This window comes from Cinclus cinclus, chromosome 3 (genome assembly GCF_963662255.1).
Source record: "Cinclus cinclus chromosome 3, bCinCin1.1, whole genome shotgun sequence".
Classification (NCBI taxonomy): Eukaryota; Metazoa; Chordata; class Aves; order Passeriformes; family Cinclidae; genus Cinclus; species Cinclus cinclus.
In genome coordinates, this window is record NC_085048.1 from 1,950,284 (window position 1) to 1,956,359 (window position 6,076).

Below are 6,076 nucleotides of genomic sequence, written 5' to 3' on the forward strand. Positions count from 1 at the left end.
AACTTCTCAGTGTCCCTGGGCTGGGAGGACAGTGCTGAGCTGCCTCCTTGCCCCTTGAGGTGCACAAGAAACCATCTGTGTGATTCCTTGTATCTTGGAGGCCTCTCAGTGGAGGTGCTCAGTCTCCAGAACTGGTTTATTCCCTGTGTGCAGGAAAGGGGCAAACTTTCCATAAACCCCACACAGATGGATTACTTTCCATAGAGACACACCCTGCTGAGTGAGATGCTGTTAAACACTCTGTGTGTCTCTGTGCTTTTTAAGCAGTATTTCCTTTTCCTTGTAACTTACCCAGGACAACGAAACTTTTAAATTTGTGCTTAATTATGACCTGAAGCTTCTGTCAGAGAGCAGGAGCCTGAACCTGCCACGTGCTTATTTCCTGCTGTGGAAGCAGCAAGGAGGGTGTTTTAGGGAGGTGAGAGAGGCTTGTGGTTTTGCCTTGGGGAAAATAACGTGCCTGAGCTATCTAGGGCTGGAAACCACAAAGAATACCAAGGATTTGAGCTGTCTCATGGAGTCAGTGTTTGGGAAGCCAACCCTCTCTTCCTGCCTGGAACTGACCTCCTCATGCTTCTCTCATGTGATGGGGAGCACCCGGCTCTTGGATGTGGTTTAACCTCAAGAAAATTCTTGTTCATTAATTACTTCAAGGTAAAAGCAAAGAGAAGCTTTGCTTCCTCCCACACCTAATTTATCCCTTTTAGAAGTGAGTAAAAGCTTGTGCCTCTGCATGCTGGAGCATCCTTGGTTTGCTTCCCACGTCTCAAAATACCTTCAGCACTTTGTAGCTGGGAATGTGATGAGCTTTACAGCATCAGCCACAGTGGTTGTAGGGATTTTCCAGCTTTCTTGAAAAACTCTGCCCTTTGAGCTCTGGAGAGGAGAGGGGTGAACTTGGCATCCAGAATTTTCTGCCACTCCATCCCACAGGACACAGAAGGATTTGCTCCTAAGCTGGATGTTACTTTGAGCAGAGAAGTGCTTGTGTACAGCCTGGAAGAATAAATAAAACACTGTGACTGGTTTATTACCAGAAAACAAGGCTAAATAATAAATTTAAGAGCTAAAAGCTCTATATGTAAAGTAGATTTCACAATGCATTATGCAAAAAGCAGAAAGGAAACCACTGGAAGAAGGCAGGCTGAGAAGATGGATGATCTTGTGGACAGGATGAGGAGACGTGGAGTGAATCCCAAACTGGCACGGCTTCTCAAGTGACCTTGGGCAAGTTGTTTCTCCACACCTCCATTACCTGCTCTCTAAAAACAGGATGTGGTTCTCTCTTCTCTCTTCTGATTTCATCAGAATAATAAATGAGTGTTTGTGAAGCACTTGGCTGAGGAGCAGGGACAGCCCGTGAGCCTTTGGCAGAGGGCAGAGCTCAGGTACCTGCGAGCACCTGGGGGAGAGGTTTCTGTATTTTCTCAACACTGAGCATCTCCTGGACCTTGTCCCAATGCCCAGATGAGAACATAAAGCTGAGAGCCAGACTCAGCTCTTCTCTCATCTGCCTTGAAGCATTTGAGGTCACCTTTGCTTTGTGGAGAGAGAGAGAGAGAGAGAGAGAGAGAGAGAGATGGAGGGCCCAGGGGGTGCCTGATTTCCCCTGGGTGCTGGAAGGAGGCAGTGTCAGAGCTGGGGGCAGGCCCAACACATCTTGACTCCAGGTTTCTCCTCATATTTCTGAATTGCTACCAGCTGGGAGCCTGGACACAGAGCCACACAGTCATATAGGTGGGAAGGGATCTTGGGATCTTGTCTCTGAAACTGGGCATTGTCCAGTGAGTTTTGGATGTCTCTTGGCCTCTTACATCATCCTTCAAATCCTGTTTAAAGCTCTTTCCCTGAGCCCTCCTAGCTCCTGCAGGATGATCCTTTTCTCCTTGTGAAACAGCTGAATCCTGCCTGTTGCCACCAGACCTGGTGTGGTGTAAACCAATCCATGATCCAAAGCCCCAAAATTCTACCTGCTCAGAGCCAGGTATTGATCTGTTCCTGCTTTTTCCTTCATCATTCCCTGCAGCTGGGAGGACAGAGGAGAATACCACTTGTGTGCTGTGGTGACAGGAGTGAGCACCCTTTTCCCCCAAGAACTTGGGGTGGAAAACTCAAAGTTCCTTAAATGCCACTTCTGAAGCCTTCTTCAGCACATGTGGTTTCCTACTTTTCCAGAGGGAGCACATGGAGTGGCTTGTGGAGCATTTTTCCAGGATCCCTTTACCCCACACGTGCCCATGTGGATGAGGAACGGGGCTGGGAGCAGGTTTGGCTTTTCATGGAGCTGCAAAGGTACAGAATGTTCCTTGGTTTAGATAAAACTCCCTAAAGCCAGGGATGCAGTTTATCCCTGGAATTTCCAGGTTACAGGCCCTTTAACCTGTGTGTGTAACAGCACTGATCTCAGCCTGGGAGAATTGTTCTGTACCTGGGAGCTCTGGAGATGGTACAAATCCCTCGGGATGATCCCTAAGGCTGCTGCATGCAAAGCATTTCAGAGTCCATTTTCCATCTGCTCCTTTGAAGGATCTGCTCCCAGCCAACTGTACTGTAAAGCACACACCTGATAGATTTATTCTCCTTGTTCAACTGCTCCTGTTCCCAAAGTGATCGGGAGATTTGGGATGTAATTCTTCCTTTGAGAGCATTAGGAAATAGAAAGTTATCGCTGCTGAATGGTTATTTGGAGTTCCTTTTCTTCCACTACAGCCAGTTCTGAAGGGGAGAATATTCTGTATTTTTATTTTCTCTCTTTGATTTCATTCCTAGTGCTGATGAAAGAGAGACTTGGAGGTAGAACGTGTCTCTCCAAGCCCAGATAAAGCAGAGGAGCCACTTCCACACTCCCTGTAGTCCTTTTCCATTTTTCAGGAGGGAGCTGGCGTGGCAGAGGTGGGTTTGTTCTCCATGGAGAGCAGCACAGCAGAACTTTGTGGATAATAACACTGTAGACCCCTTATTAAGGAAAGAGAGTAAGGATGAGTGTGGATACACACAGAGAGAGTTTGGGAACTCTGATTTAGCAGGTGCAGGAGGATCCCTGTGGATTTTCCTCCCCACAGTGCAGTCTGTGCCACCATGTGCTGCCTCATAGCTGTGCATTGCTCTGCTGAGCTCTGAAGGACCATAAGTTTAAATTTTACAGGCTCTGTTCATAAATATGCTGAGAAAAGAGAAATATTTCCATAATTCTATAGGGAGATGGGTAGCAGAGGTGTAAGCAGGGAGGAGTAGGTGTGCTTAAGTCTCTGAACATTTGCAGAGCAATGACTCCACAAACACGGATCAGACCAGTCAGGTTATTTCTAGAAATGCAAAATGAGGGAGAACCTCAGGTATTCCCACAACCTCAGTGGCACAGGGAGTGCCTGCTATGGAGCTGAGGAAAGCTGGGAATGCAGCCTGAGCTTTGACAATGTGCTCTGAGCAGCTGAGTTTCCTGGGAGAAGGAGCTGCAGTGTGCAAACCTGTCGTGCCTGAGAATTCAGTCAGGTTGGTGTTTGGGAAGTGGGTCTGATAATTATTGATCTTCTGATCTCCTGAGAGCTTTTCCTGCCTCCTTCTGTGTGTGTGTAATTAGCTCCATCAGGCAGCAGCACCGTGCTATAACGTCAACAAGAGTTTTCAGTGTGGAGCTTGATAAGCTTAAAGAACTAAATAGTATTTGGGAGTGAAAAGGATGAGTTGGCTGGAAAGCCCAGCAGCTATCCTGCTTCTCCTCCTCCCAGATTTCTTTTTGGGAATGATGGGAATCAGCAGCCTATTTCCCCAGGGCTGATAAACACAGCCCTGAAGTCTCTCTTGATAAAAACAGAGATTGAGTTTTTTACTTTGTCTTTTTTTTTTCTTTATTTATAAGTCCTAATGGCAATGTGTGACAACCTCAGGCTCTATTGAGTTGATGAGGAATAAACTCTTAATAGTGAAGAAGAGTCCAGGAGTGTGTCTAAAGTGCTCATTTTATCACCAGCACATATTTCATACTGACAGTCCATACTTTTAACTAGTCCCAAGCCACGTGTGGTGCATTTTAAACCCCTCCTCAGCCTGCTCTGGTCTTTCCCATGTGATGTCTTCTAAGAGAGCAACTGAGTCACACTGGCATTCTGAGCATATGGATATTTTTAATTCACAACCCACATTTTGAGGTGAGGAGGATGAATTTTGTTCTGTGTCAAGGAAGAGAAGGAGCAGAGGAGCTACTGGAAGCATTAGGTGGCAGAACAGCAGCTGAGGATCAGGTGTGGGGTGATAGATTTGGCTTCTCAAGGACCCCAGTAGCAATTTTAGGGAGTCCAGTTTGCCATTTCATTACCATTTATGACTTATAAATGAGCAAAGTAACCACAAAGGAGTAAGATTTTGATGCAGTCTTACCTTTGGTGTTGCATTTTTTTCTGACCAGTCCAAAGCAACATGTCCATGTGCCCACATTTATGAACCCTTCTGGGTTTGACCCCACTTATCCTATGGCACCCCCAAAAAAACCCAACAAAGCTTGTTTTCCCCACGTTGCCTGGAAGTTAAGCTGATTTTTAGATTCTGTGGTGTTCAAGTGAGTGTGTGCTTTAGCATTTCCCTCAGGAAGAGCATTATTAGGGCAGCTCATCTCCTGGCCAGCTGTTTGCAGAAAACTGGTGGCAACTGGAGGATCTTTGCAGCCCCCATGAGACCAAGGTGGCACACACACAGAGCATGAGCTTCACTGCAGAGGGCCTGAAAAGGAGGTGGAGGAGGGGAAAGACAGAAAGAAAGAAAAATAAAATGAAAACGTTTTAAAAATTATCATTATTATTGTTATTATTGCCTTCAGTTGCATGTTGGTGCCTGCTAAAATCCTGCTGCTGGCCAGAGCAGTCCCAGAGGCTGGAGCCTCCCATCTGCCCACAGCCATGTGCTGCCAAGATCCAAGAAAGCTGATTTAGCCTTTTGCTGACTTTTTAGCCCCTTTATCCTCCTGGCTTTCCGAGAATTACACCACTGCTGTTTGCCAATGTCATGAATTTAAAATCTGCCTTGGTTTTAAGTGTTCATTCTGCTGTGCAACTGGGTTGTGGGTCATGTTAGTGGAGGGGGGCTGGAAATCCCATTTAATCACGGGGTGTTAAGTTAGTGACAACAAATGTCTGTGTAACAATAGGCATGGGGATTGTGATTTTTTACCTCACATATTTCCCCTCTTCATGATGATTTTTCATGCTTAAAAAAAAAATTCCCCTTTATTTTCTCTGACGTGCACTTGAGTACAACACTGAAAATTCCTCCTGACTTCTCACTGCTGCTTTAAGGTGAACTTTTTTGCTTTTGGCCCATTTCCAGATCTCTCTTTCAGCTGAGATTTGCTTCCTCACCTTCTTTCTGGGAATTCTTGATGAGTAGATGAGAGAGGCATTAAATAGATTAAGTGAAAAATGACCGTCACCAGTGTGGATGGCTTTCTTCTAATTAAAAATTAAAATGGAAATGAATGAGCTTCTCTTGAGGCTGTGCAGGAGCTGGTGCTAAGCCCAGCTCTATATTCATCAGTGATGTGGGAAGTCCAGTGTATGAAAGAATATCCTAGAAACTTCAATACCTTGTAGGATGCCAATAAAAGGGGAGATTTCCTAGTGACAGCAAATTAATGTGGCCTAGATTTAAATCTGTTGGCCTAGAGCTGAGTCAGAGCTGAATTTCTTAGAACCACAGAATGGTTTGGGTGGGAAGGGACCTCAAAAATCATCCAGTTCCACCCCCTGCCAGGGGCAGGGCACCTTCCACTATCCCAGGTTGTTCTTGGGATGCAGGGGCAGCCACAGCTTCTCTGGGAATCCTGTGCCAGGGCTTCACCACCCTCACAGGGAAAAGTTTCTCCCAAGAAGTTCCCAACAGATCCTGACATCAGCATCTTCACTTTGATGTACGGTGTAGACTTTTCCAGTGTTGACCAGAAATTCCCTCATATGCAGCCAGGCAGTTAATTGCAACCAACACAAGTACGTTCCCTTTAAACTTTCTCATGCATTGAATCAAAATTTTCCAGTAGGAAATGAAAGCAAAACACTTCATCTAAAATTTCTTCATCAGCTCTAGTCAC